Here is a 24,348-nt window from a genome sequence, read left to right on the forward strand (position 1 = left end):
GCAGCCAGAGGTACTAATCAGAGCCCTCCACAAGTTCTTCTTGGAAGGGAAACCACTGAACTGCCGCAAAATGTTTATTAGGTTCATTAAATATTAGGCTTAGTAGTGTAGAGCTGTAAGCCAAAATGTGGCTGATATGCATACAGAGACTCAGAAGGAGATGCTTGTTTGTGTGTAGGTGTCGCAGACATTTTTTATGAAAAATCCTTTCCTTAGGATTTTTCCTTCTGAGAAGCTGAGGCCTCAGGAACAAAATGTAACAATGGTTGTCTGCTGCTGTGGAATGCAACAGGTGGATCTGTGATTGGTCTCATGTGGTTGTTTCTAATTAATGGCCAATCACAGTCCAGCTGGCTCAGACAGAGAGTCCGAGACAGAGACATTGTTATCATTCTTTATTATTCTATTCTTAGCTAACCTTCTGATAAAATCCTTTCTCCTATTCTTTTAGTATAGTTTTAATATAATATATATCATAAAATCAAGCCTTCTCAAACACGGAGTCAGATCCTCATCTCTTCCCTCAACCTAAGATCTCTGTGAACACCATCACATGTAGGTGTCTAATATTTCTGAAAACTTTCCTCACCAGGTCAAAAATCATGGATTGAGAATCCTTATAATTTTGGTTTCCCAGGATTAGCACTCCTCAAAGGGAAACTAGCTCTGAGGAAAATTTTTGAGGGCCCCCAAAGACTTTGAGCATGGAGCAAGATGGAAGAGGAAGGAGGTATGTTCCCAACCCTCTCAGGAAGGCAGCTAAGGATGTTTGTGTTCCCTCTCAGAGGCCACTGGGCAGCTGACCTGAGCTTTAATGAAATGTCTCACCAGCTCTGGGAAATGCAGAGAGGTGAAGGAGCTACCCTGCAGAGTTTCTTTTAGGGTAAAATTTCCCTTTGCTTGGGTGCTGCTCAGGCAAAGGAGTAGGCTGTGCTATGAACATCAGCTTTCATACAGAGATTATCTTTTGCAATACTCCATCAATTCCATTGCCTTGAAACACCTTGTCTTCCTCAGCTCCTCCATGACAATGTCATAATGCTCATCTGAATAAATGTGAACTTTCTGTTGTACACCATGTCCCCCATGTTAGCAGGGAATTAATTACTGGAGTTCAGTACAGGAAGGAGCTCTGCACTTCATTCATTGCAGTTTGCTGTAATGAATTCAAGAGCAATTGTGTCAGGCCCCGAGCTCGAGTAAATCTACATAACTGCACCAGACCAGGTGATGATCTGCTCTATTATTTTTCTTACAGTGCTGCAATTTGCCTGGGACACTTGGTTTAACATTTACATCCTGAGTCTTGCAAAAAGTGCCAGGGAAAATTTATAACCACGAGTTAATTAACCATGAATCAGTTAATATTTGGGCATGTGAAGTGCTATATACATGCAAGGGATTAAGCTGTCAGAAGGAACTCTGGTTTTAAATCTCTTAGGAAAGTTGTCACTTCTGGCAGCCTGCTGGTCTACAAGTTAATGCTGTGCAGGGCAACTGCAGAAGCATTGATTCAGGGACAGAGTTCCTCTTGCCTTTTTTTTCTATTTTCTGGGTTTACTCTATGGGACTCCCATCCAAATAATTCTGACCTTGGGAACCTATTCAAGGCTTTGCTTAGGGGAGAAACTGGTGCACAATGGCTGGGTGAGATTCATGCTTTTGTGCTGCACAGATCACAGTGTTCTGTCAGCTCTGGAAGACAGACAGACACCTGTAAGGTCTGCACAGCCCCTGGTGTCTGCAGGGATCTTGGCAGCAACTGAGAGATGAGCTCTGCACAGCAGCCAGGATTCAGTGGTGAATTTAAGGACCCATCTGCTACAGCTTCCCTTTCTGGCCAGTTTTGCTGGAAGATTTATACTCTAATCAATCCCACATTTCATTTTTATCCTAAGAAGTGCTGTAAGGAGTTAGTGCAGTGACCCCCCGACACTGCCTCTTTCCCTGCTGCCATGCTCTGCCTGGCCCAGAGATGCTCCGTAGATGCAGGCAGAGATAAACATCTCCACATTAAAGTCCCTTACACCCCCTTGCTGCTGGGATCTTTGTGCTTCCACATGGGCTTTGAAACAGCTGCTGAAGCAATTGGGCAGCTGGGTGGATGGGGAGGGACAGAGATGTTAATTTTGTGTCTGGCTGGCAAACCTTACTTGTATTTGGGCAGTACTATTAGGAAAATATTAGTATTGCTTTGTCATCAGGGCAAAGAAGATAAAGGCTAGCAATAAAGTAGGAATGGTTGTTTAATCTTGTCCCTGGTGATAAAGTCTGGCTCAATGGAGCCCTGACTGTGATCATTGAACAGCCGGCGGAGAGGCACATCAGAACAAGCTGGTAATCAATAACAGGATCACGGAATTATTTGGGTTGGAAGGGACCTTCAAGATATCTCATTCCACCCCTCTGCCATGGGCAGGGACATCTTCCACTAAACCAGGTTGCTCAAAGCCCTGTCCTTGAGTCTTTTCAGGGACAGAGCATCCACAGCAGCTCTGGGTAAATGCACACAGCAAACCTCAGCAGCCCTGAGTCTCTCACCCTCAGCCTGTGAAACCTACTGCAGCAACCACTGCTGCTTTGAGGCATTTCAGCTCCTTGCTGGGACAGGGTCAGCCCTACTGAGGCTGCAGGTGACCTGCTGGGGCCAGGAAGGGATTAGGGGCTGAGCAGAGCAGTGCTGGGGGCTGTGCCCGGTGGGGCTGGAGGAGGTGACATGGCCTTGCTGTGACCAACAGCACCACTGGCCCTGCAGGACCTCAGCACAGCCCTCCCCAGGCTTGGCTGAGCTTTAGGATGTTGATGTGGCTGCTCCAAGCTCCCTGAGGTGGCAACAACTGTGTTTCACACAGCTTCAAAGAGCCAGATTTGATAGAAGAAACTCATTTTTTTGCTGCCTACTTGAACCTGATGAACGTCCTGTACGAGCAGCAGCTGCTGACAAATAGTGACAGTTTGCATGAAGTAAATGAGCATGAATGGAGCCTTAATAAAGCTCTGCTGGACTCATTTAAAGCAGGCACTTTCCCAGGGCTGAGAGCTGACTTCAAGTCACTGGAGTTGTGCAACCAAAGGAAGGGATGGAGCTGAATTTCCCTGTCTGTGCTAACCCTCTCTAAAATACTTGGAGAAATAAAGTCTGCATAATGATGTGCCATTATCTGGGGCACTTGCTACCAGTTTTCTCTGCTCTGCAGGCCAAATTCAAAAGCCTTATAGCATTTTTATGGGCAGAGAAGCAGAATAATATTAAGAAGGGGTGTTTTTTTGCTAGGGGATTGTTTTACAGTTATATATGGGTAGGCAAATGCCTTGGGTAATGTCATGACACCCACGATGCCCATTCACCAGTACAACTATTAACCATATTTCCTGAGTTACTCAGCCTTTTGGGGCCCAGTCAGGCTGGCTTTACCACAGGAAATAGCAATTAATGTTTCCTCCCAGGCTAAAGAGTAGATTTATCCCTGTTCTCCTCCAAGTAACTACATGAAGCATTAACATCTCAGAGACTGCTTGAGGATGACCAAGTGTTATTTGTAATGCAGCCATTTTAACAGAAACTGCAGAGTTTTGGCTGTAGTAGGCTGATTCTCTGTTCTTCTGTTGTCTGACAGCTTGAGCGATGCAAAAATGCATGACTTGTAAAACATCAGGCCAGATGTTGCCCTGTTTCTCTGCATGATTATTGCCACTGACAGCCGGGGACTCCTCCCAGGGCAAGAGGCTGCTCCAAGAGCAGGGGTGGAAAGCCCCAACTCTTGACATGGCAGTTGGGAAAGAAACACAGAGAGGCAACTTCCTGCATCTTCTCCAGCATCTGTCTGCAAATCCAGACAGAAAGCCTTGTGGGGAGAGCAGGCTGCCTTTTACTTTAGTTTTCAAAATACCTTCTTGACTGCAGCAGCTACCAGACCATGTTATCCTGCACTAGATGGGAATGGATGAGCTGAGCTCTTGACATGACCACAGCGTGAATGTTTTCATGCAAGCATAAGAACAGCACACAGCAAAGGAGATGGATAGATATCCAACAGGTTTTCCCCTAAACAAAACAGTTAATAATTCTGCAAATTTCCCTCAAGGCTAATTTCCTGTTTCATGCAATAGATGAAGAATCTCAGTACTTGGTGGACTTCAGGGCTCAGTTTTTGTCCTTGATTCCCTGATGGACCAGCTACCTATGACATTTTTGTGATTGGATACAACCCAAGATGTTTATTTCCTGTTCCAACATGTAATTTCTAACATTTTGCCTCCCTTGATTCTAAATCTCTCAGGTGCCAAGAGCCTGGAATTTCACCCAACCCATGTAGGAGCTGGTTTGGCATTCCCTCACCCCACACCTGCCAGGAGCGACCTTACTGGAAGAAAGAAATTGGTATCAATATGAGATAAGGATCAGATCAGCTCAAGGCAATTCCCTTGAAAAAAACCCAAACAAACAAGCAAACAACAAAAAGAAAACATTATGAATTTAGCTCTGGGATGAGCCTAACACTTGGTTGGCAGAAGTCTCTGGCTACAGAAGGGTTTGGGATATGGTGCCTTCATTAGTGTGAGTGATGGAATTGCAGAGAATTCCCATACAGAGCCACGAGGCCCAAGCAGGCCATTAACACAATTCCACTGCATTTTCTTAAACCCATTAGGGTCTACTGTTGTGGAGGCCCAATTTTTTTTCTCCAATTTGTAGATTCATTTCACAGGGAGTGATTTTGCAGGAGCACCTTGTGATTTAGTTCAGTGTAACCCAAAGTCAGACTGAGGTCTCTTGAAGGAACACTTTAATTTCTTTTAAAGTCTCTCCCCCCATGCTCAGCCTGTTGGCAGCTCAGAGCATGCACATGTACATTTCTTATGAGATCCCTGATGACCACAGGGAAAAGGTCCTGGGAGATGCTGGAAATGCATGTGCTGTATATAAACTATATCTTACCCAGGTGCACAGCTCTTGAGAAGCCTGAGCCTCTGAGGAGCTGAAAACCTCTCTTTCCTGTGTGGGAGGAAAAGGTTTTGCAAAGATTGTCAAATGGGAACAGAAAGGCTTAAAACATAGACAAGATATAGGTATAATTTGCTTGTCATTCCTTAGGCTGTTGGTTTTTACAGGCACATTCATATTAAAAAACAATTAAAATTCATCTTCCACAATAAAATGAAAGGGGCAATTAAAAACCACCCAAATATACCCTAACTATGAGAAGCTATTTACCTAGGAAATTTGCTTTATTATTGCAGCAGGGGCAAACAGTGCCAAATAAAGTTTAGCCCCTGCTGCGCTGGACACTGCACCTATATTGACAGCCAAAACTTAGTACAAGGGACATGTAATTTTTGTAGTCAGAGCACCACACCACATGTTTTCCAGCAGATTTTCTCATATGAAAATTCCAACTGATTTTCTCCCATGAAAATTGTAGCCTCAAAATATTGAGCAACTCAGTGACACAAAACCAAAAGGCCATGCTAAAATCAGAAATTAAATACTGCTGTGCTGAATTCTGGTCCAATGAAGATGTGCAATGGCTCAGGCACTTCACAGTGATCAGCAGCTCCTGTAGATGTGGTCCTGAGTAAAAACATGACCCTGCACGGAGACCTCCCCTCTTTCCTGTGATAACTCCTCCATGAAACAATACCTTTGTTTAGTTTTTGCAGTCAGGAGCTGCTTCAGCCTCTCCCAGGCACACACCTGCCTTCAGTTCCTTTCTGGATGCAGCTCAGCTGTGTCCTCGCTCAGGTGCACTCTGCTTGTTAGCAACAGCAGCTCCTCTGTCTGCTGCTGGCATCATCTTGCTCCTTCCCTCCAGAGCAGCAGCAGCTGTTTCCTCTGCATGTGTGAAAGTCTTTACGCTACCCAAGAACTGCTAAATACCTCTAATTGCTCGTGTAATCATCTTGGAGTGAAGGACAGGAGCTGGATAATTCCCATCTGGACATGCAAACTCTCACCCCCCCACTCTGAGGAAGTACAGAGGTGAAAAAGAGGTTGTAATTTGTTGGAGGAGCTGATCCTCTCAGGCTAGGAGCCTGTGTCTTACTGATTTGGGGAAGAGTGTATGAAAATTGCAAATACAGTGTGCTTGTCAAAAATAATTCCCTTCCTATCACTGGTTTGCAGCTTAACTACAAATTACCTTTTGTATTTCATATCTCTGTGTTGCTTCTTCTTCCATGAGTTTGCCCAGTGGCTTCTTTGAACCCAGACAAATGTCTGATTTCCAGAGCACCAAGTGTCAAGGAGCTCCAAAGTCTAACAGTGTCAGAACCTGGTATTTTCATGTGGTCATTGATTGTTCTTCTATCAGGAGGGGATCTACTTATTGTGGACTCTCCACATATCACTCTTGAGCTCAGAAGTTTCCATCACCACCTGATTTGTCTCATAACTCAGGAGCTGTGGAAACCAGCGAATGATGAACTCAGCTGCCCCACTTCTCTGAACGGCATGAAGTCAGATCTATTACTGTTTACTTGTCTTGGGTTTTCTTCTCCTGAAGTTATTCTCTTTTTTTGTTGTTTTTTAATGATTAATGCACTAATACTCATTAAATGCTTGAAAATTTAGATAAGCCACTGTGTTATAACTCTCTTAATCCTTTTCTATACTTTGCCCTCCTCTTCCAGCCTCCTGATGGTTTAGGCTTGCAGTTTGAGAAACTACTGCACAGCATCTGAGACAGTAGGCAGTATCCTTAAATTGCCTTTTATAAGACTGAAACTTTTATTTATGATCAGTTTGTGGTTTGAAAAGGAACTGTACATTTCCTCAGCAGCTCTTTCACAGCTCATAGAGCAGCATATCAACATCGGGAGCTGAAGTTTACCAAGTCTTAGGAGATCAGTGAGCCTTAGATGTGCCTCAAGCCTTGCCATCTCACTGAAATGTTGATGTTTCTGCATTGGAAAGAGCCAGGAAAAGCTCAGTTTCATGTTTTCCTTGTCCTTGATCTTGATCTAATACTTATCCATGTTTCAGACATTTGGAAACAGGTACAGAGACTTGGGCTGCATCAGAGGACATATCTTGGGCAGAAACTGAGCTGAGTTCTGCTTTTCTTTTCCTTGTGCTTTAAACCCAAGCTTGGACCTTACTGAAGGTTAAGAAACAATTTACAAATTGTTAACTGAGGAGTGTTGATCAATGTTTCATTTCACAGAGGAACAGGAAGCAAGGTTGTTTCCATGCACAATTTAACAAGGAGATGAAGATGAAAGGAAACTGTACACCATCCATCTTGGATCCTAAAAGTCTTAATTGCTAAGGAAAGCAGAGGAATTTTGCAGTATCACAGGCCACATTAGGATTTCTACTTTATATCTTATAACCTGGCATTTGTTTTGGGGAGTAATGACACACGTAATACATAGCAGAAGAAATCCTTGTCAGGCAATTCAGCTTTGAAGCAGAACAAACAGTGAGAACAGCATCAGAAGCTTTGAATAACAAAACACTCTTCCCAAGGAATGCCAATGGAAACACGCTCCTCCTGCCGGTCTGCTCACTGCTGCTTATTGAGCATAGGCTGTGAATAAACAGTAGAAAGATAAATGGCATTAAACTTTGGTAATGACAGACAGCACAGATAGGATGTGCAGGCTTGAATTCCTCCATAGCCACATGAAGCAGGAGTAATTAGAACTGGCTGGACAGTTGCCAGCTGTTCTCTGTTCTCATTGAGAAATAAAATCCTATTACAATGCAAGTACTAATCTAGGTTGCACAGTAATTTTGAAAGTCATGTGCTGGAGAAAGGACCAAGTTCTCAGATTTTCAAAATGAACCTCAGACAGAATAACACTTTTTTTTTTTTTTTTTTTTTTTTTTGTTCACAAATGATGCTTTGGTTTGGAATTTAAAGCTATGTACTTGAAAATGAAGAAAAAAAATCCCAACCAACTGACACTGTGTAATCAATCCTAAATGCTATTTTCCATCAAAGATTTCTCCATTTACTGAGCAGTAGAAAGGGAGAGATTATTTTAATGTGCCATGAAGATAGATGTCAGCCTCTCAATAAACGTTAATCTCTACTGTCAGTGGTACCCAGGACAGGGAGCAACCTCTGGCTCCAGAGAAATTCAGTGCAGAGAGTTTTGCATCTGTAACATTTAGGGCCACTTCCAGGAGCAAAATGTCTGAGCCCATGCTGTGTGTTGAGGCACAAAAATCTGTGTTTGTATTGTGGAGGGAGGTGTCTCTGGCTGTACAGGGTGCAGTATTGGATGCGACCAGTGCCCTGTGGCCATCCATGACCAACTGCTGCAGTTCAACACTCACAGAAAAATTTGATTCTCTCTTCAGATGTTAGATCTTGTTGCATGGGGAATGTGTACTGCAAGTTTTCTGGCTGCATCATCTCTGCTCAGATCTGAGCTCCTTGCTTCTGAGCTAATTACAGATACACAGCCCAGTGGAAAAGACCTTTAGTTGTTCAGAATACTGATGGCTTCTCCAACTTATTTTCCTACTGATCAAAAATTTCTGGAAAATACAACCAGATGTCAGGCTTGTCTGTTAAAGGAAATGGATTTCAATCTTGCCTTTTTACCTAGTACTCTATTGCATGGAAGCACAGAGCCAATAGCCATGGAAAGAAAGGGGCTGCATGCTGAGATGATTCTTCTGATTCTTCTGTTCTGCAGGCAAACCAAAATACCAATATTCATTTAACTGACTTGAATGAAATTTTCATTTTGTTTACAAAAGAGGTTGTGACAAAGTACTTGCCCTGGTTTATATGTCGTGTTATGGTTTAGGCTTTAATATGTCTTAAGAATTATCTAAATGTAGCTACAGAGTGAGAAAGATTTAATTTCAGTTAATCTGTTTAAAGTGAGAATAATTTAATTTAACTTAATTACTTTGAAGACAAGCTCTTTTCATACTCCATCTAAAGTTAGGCAGCTCCAGAGGATAAATCACCCCATCTGTTGCAAAGCATTGAAAGCAAAACTGTATAAAGGTTTCCTTTGAAAGCATAAAAATAAAGTTTAGCCCAGTTTTTTAATATCTTTGTGAAAGCCACACATTGAAAAAAAAAATTAGTCCCAAATTAGCCAGTTGATTGGAATCAGCACTTATAATTAAAAAATGTTCCAATGGAAACCCCTTTCTTGTCAGCCATCCAGAGCTGTTTCCAGGAGCTGAAAAGTCAGGCATTGTGGACACTGAAGCTGCAGGAGCAGGGTGGAGGGTGTGTTTGTGCACACACATGCAGCCTTGCACGCTGCCCCAGCAGGCCATTTCCTGCGACGATGCATGTGTGTGCAGCAGCACTGCATGCCACAGGGTGAGCCCAGAAAATGTGCCACCCTGCAGAAAACTTAGCTGTGTGTCTTTGTCCCTATGTCTGAGCTGTCCCTCTGGAGCTGCCATCAGGTCGTGCTTGCAAGCTTTGATCTGCCAGCCTGGAGGCAGAGACGCGGGTTTGGTGGAAGCGAGATCCTCGCTCCATCGGCCGAGTCAAAGAGCTGATGGTTGGGAAGGATGCCAGCTGTGACAAAACATAATGAAATTATGACAACTGGCACCACTACAGTGCAGTGTGCTGCTTGTCCCTGACAGCAATCCTGAAAGTCATTTGTACATGGAAAGTACACACAAAAGCCATAATTAGACCATATGGCTGAGTGGTTCCTCTAGTGCTGCTCAGCCAAGCTGTAGAACTTTGCTTTGCAGCAGAGGAGTGACTGCAAGGGTCAGATCCAACCCGGAGGATTTCCACTTTTAAATTTTTTTAGAATTTTCTCTTACATCTCTATGGAAACCTGCCACTATTGGCTTTTTGGGGGAAAAAGTCGAAATCTTTGATCTTAACCACATCCCACATGGTCTATAAAACCTGGAAAGCTGCAGCACTGGGATTCAGTATCCCAGAACAGAGCAGCCATTCTTAATGTCTGTATTTTTAACATCCTTGTCTTGGGCAAGGTACAACACTCCAATGTCTCAAATACAACTTGGTGCAGAGGAAAATACAGTTTATCCATATATATTTGCTTACTGACTGTGAATAAAAATATAAACAACTCAGGGAGCTAAATGGGGTGGAAAACTCATGTGTGAAGGGAAGGTCTGGGGGTCACCACCCCATGACATTTATTGTGTTAATCTAGGAGAAAGGCAAGTGCTGTAAAGAGAAATAATGACAGCTGTTTGTTTCAGATAAAATGTGGAACATTTCCAGTTCTCTCTGCTCTGGATGCAACTCTGGGAAACATTTCTGCAATCAATGGTGTTATATCAGCAGAGACATGGTGGAGATGAAAGGAACAGACACTTTGAATTTTGTATCTGTTTTGCCACTACTAGACCACTGAAAACAGATATAAAGCCAGTGAGAGACCACACCACCTCAGAACTTGCTACACCAGGGTCAGAAAAAAAAGAAAAGGTATTTTGTTTGCCAAAAAGCCCTTGAATTTTGTGCATGTTCTGGTTTCATAGCTATCATGATTGTCTCAACATCAGTACCCAGCCCTAGGAAATGTTTATGTCTAAATTTTTCAGGTCCTGAGTATCTTATAATCAATAAATTTTTCAGAGAGAAATTCAGTAAGGAAAGGGGTAACAAAATGTATTTCTAAAGGCTACAAAGGATGATGGTGAATGGATTATGGTGTCCCTCAGTTACCCAGTAAATTTTTAGTGCAGTTGATATTGATTCACATCTGTTGGTTTCCATTCCAATGATGGAAATGATTCTATGCCTGAATCATGAGAATGAACTTTATTTATTCATCTTTTATTTCCTGACTCTTCTTTACTCTTCATTGACCCACTCTTCTCACCATTATGCACAACAAAAATTATTCCTTCTCAGGCAGAGAAAAATCTATGGGTGTGACTGCTGATTCCAATATTTCCAATTTCCAATTATTGGCAACATTTATAATGAATTTTGAATTTCCTTCCAAGAAAACCCAGGAGGAACTTGTGCATTTTTTCACTGAATTCTTCCTCATTTTTGACCAGCCATGCACAGAATGTGGTTGGGGTACAAGACAGAGAAACACCAGTACCATTTCAAGAGAAATCTTTGACATCAATCTACAAAAGGCAGACAGATGGAGCTTTATACTTCTGTAAGAGCAAAGCTTGAAATTTATTTATTTATTTATATATTTATCTTTCTCTAGTATAGATCAAATTTAGGTGGCCGATGAGGTGTCCCTTCTTCAGAAGGTCTGTGCTAAACATGGGCCACCTCCTGCCTTCAGCCCTTTGGACTCTACAGAGACAGTCCCAGCTCAGAAGGTGTGGTGGAAATGTCTTGTTGACATATTTCATTTCTTTCAGCATTTTACAGAATAGGCCACTGATTTTCAACCAGTGAGCAAGGGTGGTTTGTTTGCCCAAGCAGCAGAAAAATGAGCATCAGAGACACCAGAAGGCCCCAGTGTTTGTTGGTGTGGCTGGTGTCTTGATTTCTTTTGATACCTCACATGTTTTATGGCGGTGGGTGGGGAGAGCACCTCTCCTGCCTGGTGGGAAGTCCATCCCAAGGGAGGGAGGATGGGGAAAGCTGGATCATTCCGTGCTGTGCAAGCCACAGCTCTTGCGAGGCACTAAAGCAGCCGTTGCTGCTCATGAGGGACAGAAGCAGTGCTGGGTTTATCAAATCCTAGCTGGGTACAGCTCTTCAAAGGCATCCTTGTGGCACGACACAGCAACACCATGATCAGCCATGATTTATGAGTGTCTGGCAGCTTCTCTGCCAGATGTGCCTGTCCTTTGTTTTCCACAGGAGCTGGAAGCCATCCATCCCCGAGCCGACCCACGCAGAGGGAATGTGCAGAAGAGACAAGTTCTTGGAAAGGGAAACCAGGCAGTTTGGAAATGGCAGAGCCCCTGGGCACTGCTCAGATGTCTCATCTGCCTGTACTGAGCTGCATCTGCTCTTTACAAGCTGTAGGTTTCACTGATGCGTAGACAGATGTTGTGAAAGGCAGTTGTGGCTGGGATTTGCTGGGGCTTGCAGGTGGTAGTAAAATTTTGGAGAGCTGACAGCAAGTGATGTTGTAGTTCAAAATCTTAGAGAAATAACAGTGGTGGTTATGGGGATATAAAACGCTTAAGATCTGGTGGAAAAGTTCCCATTCGTATCTTGGGGACAGAAATAAAATAGGATTCAGTGATTCCTGGTAATATTTGTTGGCTGGAAGGAGCCACACATATAATTAATTCTGCAATCATTTGAAGTGCTGGTGGAGGAATCCAGTCCACCTGCCTAAGGCATGTTGAGGAATGATCCTCCTACACTGGGTGAAAATGTCTCTGCAGAGTTAGTGAAGCCAGCTCCCTCTTGGCTGGGCAGACCCTCACCTCATGGAATTCCTAAGCACCTTCCTCTCTCTCCCCATAGGAGATGCAAAAAAACTTGCTTTAGGAAGACTGGCTCACCTGCCCCCTAAAATGTACAGCTACTAAGGGAAGCAGAATCCATTTCCCCCACATTTCCCCCATTCCTCTGGTTTGGGGTTACTTGGGTTCCAATGGCTTCAGCGAAGTTTTATCAGCCAGTCATGGGAGTGACTCTGCTGAAGGCCAGCCCAAAGCAGTGCTGCAGGAACTGTGAATCAGAGATAGTGAAGTCAGAGTGAAAAAGTTGTTGGAAGCAATCTGATCCTGAAAGGAGATTTACAGACATGACTTTGCAGCCTTCTGAGTTTTTGTTTCTTTGTTTTGCTGAAAAAATGATATGAACAGAAGAAAAATGCAAATGGGAGTGTCCTCTGGGAAAAGCATGTCCTGGGGACGGTGTAGAGCAGGAGGAGACATGTTTCTTTGATGGGTATTAAAAACTCTTCAATAGAAAGGAGCAGAGAGGTGAGAACCTTCCCTTCATGCTCCCAGGCTGTGAACTGATGAGAGGCTGTCATCACAGACCACTCCCTTGCTAAGGCCAGGGCCATCTCCAGGCACAAAGCCCCAGAGACCTGGGGTGTCCAGTCTCTGTGGAAGAGGAATGCTAGTCTGACAGCTCATGCAGGTCTGACAGCTTCTGTGGTGCTCAAGAGGGCTCAGTCTAAAGGCACGAAATAAGTGATTTCAGACAACAGTGGACTCTACCACACAGCTTGAAGGACTAACTGGAAATACATGATTCAGAGGCAGAACTATTCCTATCCATGGTTGGCTGTAAACCCCTTTCAAAATGCAATTTCTTGGACAGGTAGACCATAGAGAGTCTCACCTGGAATATCTCACCATTGCATCTGACTTTCCTTTATATGGAGGCAAGAAATCTGGCTGGAGATGATATATAAATGATACAAATATATATATAAATGATAGACAAATGATAGCTGGAGATGTAAACTCTCAGGAACAGCAAGTTTCATCCATTTCACACTCAAATCACTTTAAATCCAGATGGTGGCTAAATGACCTTCCTCAAAAATTTGTCATCAGCAAATAGAAAGGTGAAAAAATCCACAAGCCCATCGATATTTATCATTGCTGAAGTGAAGAATTTGCAGAATCTGTAAGGAGGGTGCTGCTTACATCCCTTCCATTGGCCAAAGAGAACTCACCTAGCAAGGATATATATTATTTATTATCTTTTAAATATTTTAGATGCAGTCTGATTGGTGGGTTAAAGGGCTTCTGCCCTGGTTAATTTTACTGTCTTCTGCCCTCCTTACTGGATTTTTATTCTGGGCACTTGTAAGACAAATGTAGACTGTGGATACATATATTTGGTGACTCAGATTAGACCTCTGGGAAAAAATGCAGAGAATTCAGAAATGAGAAATATTTGTGGAAAATCTGAGCCATGAAATCCTTACCTCTAACTCTCGTTCTTGTGTAAGGCATACAAAGGCCAATTCCAGCCCTCCTTTCTTCCTGGGTCCAAGCCTTAGAGTGATGAAGGTCAAAAGCCTCAAAAAGTATGCTTTTAGTGTGGTTCCCTCTCTTGCCTTATGATAGGCTATTGCTGGATACCCAGAGGCCACACCTTAGGGTGGATCTGTCCCTGTAAAGCCAAAAACCTGAGATCCTGACAAAAGTAATGTGGATGCAGAGAGATACAAGGAAAAACAATTCCACCCACTGGTCCTGGAGCAGTGATAAAGAGTAGATTAGGTCTGGTGGCTGCCCTGGCCAAAGCTTGCAGCAGCAGGCACAGTATAGAAGATGGATGATGATGATGATGATGATGATGATGATGATGATGATGATGATGATGATGATGATGATGATGATGTCCCAGAAGACTCATCTGCTTTTGGAGAGAAATTTAGAAGTTGCAGACCTGAGACTGCAAGACACTTCCCTCAGTATCTCTGTGCCCATGGGCAATTTTTGTCCTCATGTGGAAACATGCACAGCTCATACTAAAATATAAATGCATCCCACTGCCACAGAGGAAACCTGCTGGCCTGAGAGCTGCCTGCTGCTGTCAGGGACCACTTCAATGTCTGAATTGTCATTAGCAATCTTGGGGCCTTGAAAAGGAGCCAGGAGCCTTCCTCTGCCTTGCTGGCCATGCTGTGGAAGTGGTAGAGGTCCTGGCCAGCCCCAGCAGCTGCCACCAGCCCCTGGCCATGGAGTTCAATGCTAAACCACTCTTTTTCCTGGTCCAAGGGCTGCCAGGAGGGACTGTGGGGCTGATGGGCTGTGTGAAAGGTGCTCCTGTCTGCTCCACACAAAGCCACTTATCAGAGCCAGGAGGTGGGAAGGGGGAGAGTTACTGTACAAACAGGCATTCAAGATTAATTGCTTTTCATCTCTGGAGCTGGCCTTTCAGCCCTGGGATACAATAAGGGCCTGTTCTGATTGTATCTGTTCAGGGGCCGTGTTCAGCCAAGGGCTGTTTGGCAGGAGCAGGCTGAAGCTTTTTGGGAGAAATGAATCGAGCTACCAAGTGCTTTGTCCTCCTGGGGCTGGAAACTGTTTCAGTGCTAATGGAAGTGATTGCTACGTGTTTACTACCACAAACAGGGAGTTTGCATCATATAATTTCTCTACTTCTTGGAATTTGTGTTGTGAGCTGTTTTCATACCAAACTCCTGCTTGTCATGGTTTGTCACTGCTTGCTGTGCCCTGATCTTGCTGATAAATCCCAGTATTTGATAGGGTGATTGATGTGTCTGAAATCTGTTTGCCAGTTCTGATGCCTTTCTTATGAATCACGCAACATTCATGTGTTGTTTCCTTTAAAATTTGAGGAATGGCAGGTAAACAATTACATGAAAATCTCAACTTCATTGAAAAAAATTACTAAAAGTTGCCCAAAGGTATAAGCCATAAAAGATGATATTAAAAAAATAAATCACAGAGTCATAGAATCCCAGAATAGTTTGGGTTGGAAGGGACCTTAAATATCATCCAGTTCCAGCTCCTCTGCCATGGTCAGGGACATCTTTCACTAAACCAGGTTGCTCAGAGCCCCATCCAGCCTGGCCATGGACACTTGCAGGGATGGGACATCCTCAGGTTCTCTGGGCAGCCTGTGCCAGGGCCTCACCATTCTCACAGTAAAGAATTTATTCCAAATAGCCAATCTAAATCTACTCTTCCTTGATTCACTAATATGGAACACCTGATGGTAAACATCCTGAGAGCTCCTTGTGATCCAGATTATGCCATAGGATCCATAATGGATTGCACTACAGTGATGGATGGATCTGGACCACAGGAGGACTTAGGGCCACTGCAGGCAGCTGTGTCACAACTTTTGGAGTCACCACACATCCACTTCACACCAGTGCTCTTCCCACCAGCCACAAAATGCAAGGTCTTTTGTTCAAGTGCCAGCTGCCTCATGCAGTGTAAGCTGCTCTGCTCCTCCTGTGATGGGCTGTCTTCTGCCAGTGCTGATTTCAAAATGCCAACCCCAAGGCAGCCAGGTCCCTACCTGCAGCTCTGCCCCACCTCTCTGCAGAGGAAAGGGGCACCTTTGAACTGACTGTGCCCTTATCCTGTCATTTTGTGCTGTGTTAGTAACTGATGCTAAGAAATGGGGAATATCTTCCTTTACTGGGCTGAATTATGATCACACCCTCCTAAAATAGCATCTCTGTTTGCAAATATGTCAGCAGCTAGTGAAGGAATTTGAAGGTGCTCCTGACATAAAGTATTTTAATTTGTTTTTGAAGTGGTTCCAGACTAACTTCATTGTTCTGATTTAACCATTCCTTCCCCCTGAATTTGCATTGCAGGAAATAAAAGAAAACCTTCAGTTACTTAATTCAAAGCATGTTACAGTGAGTTGCCAGCATAAAGCTGTACTGACTTGTGGCTGAGTTCAGTGCTCACCCATATTCACCAAAGAGGTAAATATAGACCAAGTTAAAAACCAAAGAAAATAGTGTCCTTCTGGGACGATATATCTTTATATCTCACATCAATTTTTTTTATACCCTCAGAAGGGAAAAACTAGAAAACAATGAAGAGAAACAAGCACATTTTTAAAGATGGGAAAGATGTAATTTTTAAGGCAACATAGTAATTTTTCTGATTTCAAAACCACTTGCCTCATTGATTTTTGATCCAAACCACATAAACTCCACATAAAAAATACAGCCTGTCCCTATAGGGCATTTAAAAATATACACTCTTTAGCTCTTTTTTTTGGTCAATATAGCATGTGTCAGTGTAGAAAAAAAACATCAGAAATAATAAAAATTCTAAGAGGGGACTATCTGCATTAGTCCAGGAGGTGCTGTGGAATCCCATAGCTGGGGAAGAATTGTGGTTTGAGGCAGATGATGGGGGAGTCAATAGGGTCTTTGTCCCTAGTTTCAGTGAGGTTTTCATTTGCTCTGCTTCTGCCAAGGATCACATGAAGCATGTTGCTAAAATTATGCTAATACACAAATATTTTTTAGCTTGTACTCCACAGAGTGTTAGGGAGACCAGAACCACTGAAGCTCAGGACGGCGAAAGATGTGGCACACTGTAACCAAGAATTTTTTACCATACTGATCTCAGTCTTGTGCAGCTGAATTTCCCCATGTTAATCTAAGACTGGGACACTTCACCCAAACCCAGCTGAGAGCAGCAGCAGAATTCCTCATCCCCAGCACTGGGCTTTAATTTGGGCCCATCACAAATTTAGTGTCTCCTCATTTCAACTGCTTTCCCAGTGTCACTGTGAATTCCTAAGTAATTCTACCACTACAATAACATCTCAGTGTCTTTTAATATTGGTCATCTCATCTGCTTACTTCACTTGATCCTTCCCCCCTGACCTGGGGTCACTGCTGGGGTTCCCTTCTGTCTCCTGTGTTGTTGGAGGCAGAACTGATTGCACTCCTGCTGCAGATGGGCTCGATGAGCAATGAGAGTGTGGCAGCATCCTCCCCTCACAAAGATTCATTTTTGCACGTGCAGACAGGAGTTTTGGGTAGGGAGTGTTGTATTCCCTTGAAGCAAGCTTACTGAGGAAAAGACAGCTCTTTGTGGCTGAGCAAAGACACTTGCAAAGTGTTTCAAGGGGTTTCTTCTCTGCAGCTTTTCAGGACAGTGCAGGGGAGTCAGGCCCTGTCCTGGGGAAGGCAGATGGGCCAGATGAGCCCTCTGGCTCCTTTGGGGTCCTGTTTCCTATGGATGCTAAATATATATATATGGATGTCCATCAGCCTCAGGGTCATCTTTGATCTCCAGAGTGCTTTTGTTTTCAATTTTCTTTACATCATAAAATTTTGCAGCACCCAACAGGCTGCTGACTTTGATGCTCTGGGAGCACACCGAGTCATTTGTTTAGGCTGTACCATTAAACCAGATGGCTGCATTTGAAATTCATTTATCTCAATCAGTTTGGGTGGACTGAAATTGCAATTGCATGACAGCTTCTTGGGAATCATGACGATTTCACATTTCCCCACCCTCGATACTCCTGTGTTGAAATTTCTCTGAGTTAACTTCCAGAGAATTAAGTAATTGCCATTGATAAATCTGTGCTGTGGATTCTCATACATATTATGGAAAAAAGGAGATTCTCTTACATTCTCTTACATCTTGTTGACTCCACATTGAGGTGCACAGGACATGCAAGTATTTCTCCTGCTCTGGCTGAAGGAATTCATGTGCCCAGCTTCACTCCACCTTTGAAAGTCTGCCTCTGAATTGCCAGGAGCTCAATACATGCTGCATCACATAACTTTCCTGCACGTTCCTAAAATACAAATCCAAAACGGGTTTGGGATTAAGTGTTTTCCCTTGGGCGCTCTTAAATCATGTTAAAAATTGAAGCCGGGGAGGAGAGCGTTTTATAATCGACATTATTTATTTTCTTTTCCTTGTGATAAAACCTTGATCCAAAACTCATTAGAAACAATAAGAAAACACTCCCACTCGCTTGGTGGGTGAGAGTTCAACAAGTCATGGCCAGAGGCCCTGTATGCAGTCCTACCTTCCTGCTGACTCACTCGGGCTCTTTCCTGACACTCTGGAGATCCTTATCAGCTCGTCCAGCCCTGTAGGGCTATGTCAGGACTGTCAATCCAGCCAGGGCTGTGGAAGTGTTCCTGAGGGAGCACACCTAGCTCTGGATAGGTGTTTGTGGGATTCACATTCTCTGAACCTGGGAGAAGCAGAGAAAAGAATGAACAAAACAATTCCAATCTCATTTGCTGCTCCTGTGTTGTGCCAAAATAAAATGCAGTGTGGAGACTGTTTACCCAGAGAGATGGTGTTTTGTTTCCTTGGCCTTTCAGGGCCAAGTGTGTGTGCAGACTGTCAGACAGTCACAAGACTGTGCAGTTGAGTGCAGTTGAGTGTTGGGGAAGATGAAACAGGAAAGCCTTATAAATATTATTGCTTGGCAAAAGATTTTGAGAATATATAAACTATAAGTGAGATTGAATGAAAGCAAGCTTTGAGATACCTTAGTTACTGAACAACTGGAAAACAATGGTGTGGCCAGCTGAAGGTAATCCCCTTTTGATGAAACAATACCCTCTGCTTGCAGAGGGTCAGAGCAGACCCTACCACCTTGCCAGAAGGGGTCCAAAGAGTAGGTTTGAGGTGCTAAAATGTAACACGGTATGGTGATGTAATGATTCTTATAGGCTGTATGTAAATGCTATAGGATTTGTATCTTGTACTAGATTGGCTAGTGAGAATTAGAATATTCAACACAGAAGAAGATTTATTGTATTGTAATGGGAACCTCACTCTTACCTTTTTACTCTCTTATCCTCTCATCCTCTCTCTCCCTCTCATCCTCTCTCCCCCTCTCTTCTCTCGGGCCTGCTCCGAGCTGCGGCTGGCAGCTCCCAGCAGGGCCCTGCACCCAGGCCCTTTGCAATGAACCACAAGTGCCAGACCTGGCTGCAGAGATCTCTCATCTCCATCCGTCCCAACCGTCCTACCCCCCGACACTCCTACAGTTGAGTGCTTGGCTGATTCAGTTTAGTTGTAAAGTAGAATAAAATATAGATGCAATATAGAATAAAACAATATCGTATAATAAAGTCCTCTGATGAGATGGAGTCAGATGCATCATTTCTCCCCCTCGTCAGGATCGCTTGCTTTACTATAGTGTGTTTGTCCAGGCACTGCTGGGAAGCTTCATCTCCTGACTGGGAGCCAAACACCTCCCAGCTCGACGTGCTTCAGTGCTGAGATGTTTGCTCTGGGCTCACCACTCACCAGCCCTGCCCTGTGAAGGGACTCAGGTAGCCTCCAGAGGCTGCCAAAAAAAGGGATGTGCTTGTTATTGCTCCTTGCGTTGAGGCTCCTTGGCATCTGCAAACACAAGGTTGTCCCCTCAATACAGAGGGGAGGAGAGCTGCAGGGATTAGGGAGGAAGTGGTGACAAAAAGGCACTGGCTGGAATTTTCGTGCTGGCAACAACAGGTTTCCCCACTTTTCTCTGCTCCTCTACCATGTCCTTGATGAAGTGGGGAAATATCTCTGGATGAAAATGAGAGATGAAGGTGGTGGAAAGATCACCACCAAGTGCAATTAGGCTGGTGAAGGGCTTGGAACACAAGCCCTGTGAGGAATGACTGAGGGAGATGGGATTGTTTCGCCTGGACAAAAGGAGACTCAGGGATGACCTTATCACTCTCTACAACTCCTGAAAGGTGGCTGTAGTCAGGTGGGGTTGGTCTCTTTCACCAGGCAGCTCTGACAGAAGCAGAGGACACAGTCTAAAGCTGTGTCAAGGGAAATATAGGTTGGATATTAGAAAGAAGTTTTCACAGCAACAGTGATAAAGTTCTGGAATGGTCTGCCCGGGGAAGTGTTGGAGTCACCATCCCTGGATGTGTTTAAAAAAAGACTGGATGTGGCACTTGGTGCCAGGGTTTAGTTGAGGTGTTGGGGCTTGGGTTGGACTCAATGATCTTGCAGGTCTCTTCCAACCCAGTGATTCTGTGTTTCTGTGAATTCTCAGAACATGGTGATCTGATTCAGGACACTGCCTTCAGGGATTGGGTCCTGCTCTTCTCCACCCAAAAGTTTCCTCTGCAAAGGGCGGAGTAAAGGAGTAGCTCTTCCATGATGTACAGCCCTACAGGGTCATCCCTGGGGCAGTGGTGATAAAAGAGGAGCACCTTATGTGTTATTTGAAGAGCTTTTACCCAGAATTTTAGAAGCTTCAGCTGTGCTGCAATGTAATAAGGCACATGGAAATGCAAACTTCCACAGAGAGCAAGGGTGGACCAACAGCCTTCCAGGTGGCACAAGACTTCAAGACATCTCCAGACTCGCTTTCAGACATTTTTGTGGTGCCTTATTTAGGCTGTGGGACTCCTGGTAACCCAGAAGAGCTGAACTGCTCAGGTCATCTGAGTTTATGCTTGAGCTTACAGATGACAGCTGCTGAAAGAGGGGCCTGACAACACATTGCTCAACCAGAGCAGAAGCTGGCTTTAGGAACACACATCCCATTTTCAGGCTGAGATTGTATATGAACAATAGGAAATTATTGCCCAATGAGCTCTGGGTTCATCTGCTTCTAAGCCATAAGGTCACTGCAAAGACCTCATTCAAGATTGCTTAAATTTTCATGGAACTGTTTACTTTGAAGGGGGAACCAACAAGGAAAAAATGGACAGAATTCAAAGGAGGGAAATATTTGGAGTTGCAAGCTGTTCTCAGTCTATCTCTGCAGGTTATAGGAACAGCTGGAAGCAGAGTGTGTTAAAGCATCCTTAGGTATGGGTGAAAAACCAAACCTACAAGCAGTCATTGTTGTTAAACACTGTATAGAATTAAGGTAGGTGGTCCAGGGAAAATTTTTTTACTTGATGTAAACTGAATTATCAAGTTATGTGACATTGGTGAAATTGGCCTGATTTGCAGAATTAAGTGTTGGTAAGGAACTAATTTTAGGAACAGCTCCATTGTAACTGCCTCCAAAAAATTAATAAGGAGCTTGAATGAAAGATACAACATTATGATCCCCAACTGGAGAAGACCAAGTGTCAAATCCCAGGACTGACACTGCAAATGACTTAGAAAACAGCAGTCACTTAGGTCAAGGAGAACAAATAACCACGTCTGGAAGTTGTCTTGGTGCCACTCATCTCAGTAGGAAATTACACAAAAGTGATGATGAAACAGAGCAGATTTCAAGTTCTCCCTGGGAGGTGGGAAGCCCATGGGAACAGGCTTAGACAACTTCACTAAAAACAACCAGATGACTTGTTTTTATTATACAGAATAATATATTACCTTGAAATTACCGTGCATATTCACACTGGCCAGGTGGCTTACTGTAAGACTGAGGAGGCATGGAATTACCACAGGAAAAGAAATCCATCTATAAAGGCATTCACCTTGGATAATTGACAGATTGTGTCACAAAACATCCCACAGCTTTCTTGACAGCTTGTGGGTTTTCCTCAGCAGACAGCGTCGCGGTTTCGTGGCTGACTGTCTGATCACTCTTCAGCATTATCACAGCCAGTCCTCACCAAGTTGTGCAGCATTTCCTGTTTACAAAACCAGGAAATCACTGGAGCAGAAAGGGCAGGTTGCAACAACTCATTTATTGCTGTTGATTTTTCCCCTCCCCTTCACTAACTACCTTGAAACAAAAAGGAATGCTGGTGAGAGTGCCCTTGATATTCCTACAGCACAGAGCAGGATGTGCTTCACTGCCCTTTGTGCTGGCATTAGGCTGGGCTGTCATTTATCCATGTTTTGCTATACTCACTGCCTTTACTTCTTGTAAAGGTAAATGTATCTCCTGTATTATTTCTAATCAATGTGGAACTTAAAGCAGGCTGTGTATTGCTTACTTCTCCATCTGAATGGTGTCTGCAGCTTTCCCAAATTTATAGCACATTCATTAATTTGACTATAAAGCATTTTATGATTCTGTGCTAAAAGTGTAAGCTCTTCATAAAACAACTCAGAGGCCTGAATACATTTTCTTGCCACCTGAGCCTTTTGAAGTGCTACCTTGGTTGGGCAGAGGGAGGCTGTTTGGTCTTTAATGGGGTTTAAATTCAAGCTCAGAGGTTATAGATGGAGCTGGGATGGTTTAGGGAGCTCAGCCTGAGCATCCTGCAGCATTTGAGCTCACAGTTTTGGCAGAGTCTGGTCTCAGCAGGTGTTGCAATCTGGAATCTGAAGCAGAGAGACATCGTGGCACTTTCAGTTACCATTACTAAACTTGTCATTTAAATGCTGGTTGTGCCTAAAAAATAAAAAGTTAGGTTTTAACATTAAAAAGAAAGGTAGCAGAAGGTGCAAACCTTGTACAGCAGATAATTTTTCATCTGGGAGAGTGAGCTGCTCTTCTCCTCATTCAATTGCTCTGTTAACCAGGGTGCCAAGCATTGGGCTTCCATGGGTATCAGTGTAAACCACCTACTGTAATGAGGCAGGGAAGGTGTTAAATACAGGGGACATTTTCTGTGGGTCCTAACCCAGCAAGTCCTGCTGCTAATTCTGAGGGTGACAAGGGAACATCTTCTCCGTCTGGGGAAGAAGGAAGAATAAATCCTTTGTGTGAGGGCTGAGACATCACCCACCCCTGCCCATGCTCTGCTCATGGCTGGTCCTTGTCCCCAGGCCTGCCCTGGGCAGTGGTGGCCCCCTCCAGCAGCCTGCTGGCCCCCATGGGCTGAGCTCCCTGCTCTCCCATGGGCTGAGCTCTCTGCTCTCCCAGGCTGCCTGCAAAAGCTGTTTTGAGAAAGGGCCTTTTTCTCAGCGCCTTAAGGATTTTCCACAAAAGAGCTTGAAAGGGAAAACCGACAAGGGCTGCTTCCAAAGGAGGCTTGGCAGCACTGTCTTCCCAGCCTTGCAGCCCGTGTCACCCCATTGGCTTGAGAGGTGGCCTCAGGCGAGGCTGCCACAGCTCGGAGGTGGTGGTGAGCTGGGAATATTTTCCATGTGATTAAAAAAGAAAATAACAGAAAAATACCCTAATTCCAGAGAGAGTTATCTTCTCAGGGCGAATTTCATGCAGCCCCTCAGCCTGGGAGCAGCTGGGCTGCAAAGCTGGGATGTGCAGGGCTGGGAAGCCAGTGTGCTGCAAACACTGATGGTTTGTCACCTGGGATCTTCTCTGAGGGATTTTGGAGTCTTGTGGACCTGGAACTACTTGGTCTTGGGTGCTTTGCTCATAATCAAAAAGCCCTTTGTGACTGAGTCATCTCCATCCCAGGGTGCCCCAGCCTCTGTCCTCACTCCAGGGCTCCCTTTATTTCAAGGACTTTTTGTCCACATTCCAGGAAATCCCATTATTTCCAGAAGTTGCTGGTGAATGCAATGGAGCTTAAACTGGTACTTGAAGAACACCAGGACAGGAGAGACCCCTCTCACCCCTTCCTGGGACATAACAATGCCTGGGGTTTTTTGGGGTTTTTTTTGGTTTTTTTTGTTTTTTTTTGGGAAGAGCAGCTTTCCTTGAGCACCAGCCTGTGCTGCTGTTGGCAGAAGCATCTCTGTATATCTATGCTGAGACCCCAAATGCAGCCTGCTCTGCTGTGCCTTCCCTGGGGCAGTGCTGGCCCTCCTCCCTGGCTGGCACAGCCTCTGCTCTCCAACAGCCAGCCTGTTAGCATTACAATGGGGGAGACCAGGGAAATACAGCTCTTCTGGTGTGAAACTGGAGGGAAAACCCCAGCAGAGAGCTGGAGGAAACCAGGCTGTAATGCACAAAGGCAATGGGAACTGGGGCATTGCTGAGGATTTGGCCTTAAAACACCTCACAAGGTCACAGTGGTGAAGCAGGGCTTGGGCCTCCAGATCTTCCAGAGAACTGGGCTCACTTCTTCCACCCCAGAACTGTGAAAGGATGTTCACAGAACTACAGCAAAGGTTGTCACTTGCTCCTCCTTGGATTTAGGAGCTCTCCCATATGTGTCCTACCCCACACCCCTCAGGTGGGCCTTCCCTTGACTGGAGACAGCAAGGCTGAGCAAACAGAG

This window comes from Ammospiza nelsoni, chromosome 4 (assembly GCF_027579445.1).
Source record: "Ammospiza nelsoni isolate bAmmNel1 chromosome 4, bAmmNel1.pri, whole genome shotgun sequence".
NCBI classification, from domain to species: Eukaryota; Metazoa; Chordata; class Aves; order Passeriformes; family Passerellidae; genus Ammospiza; species Ammospiza nelsoni.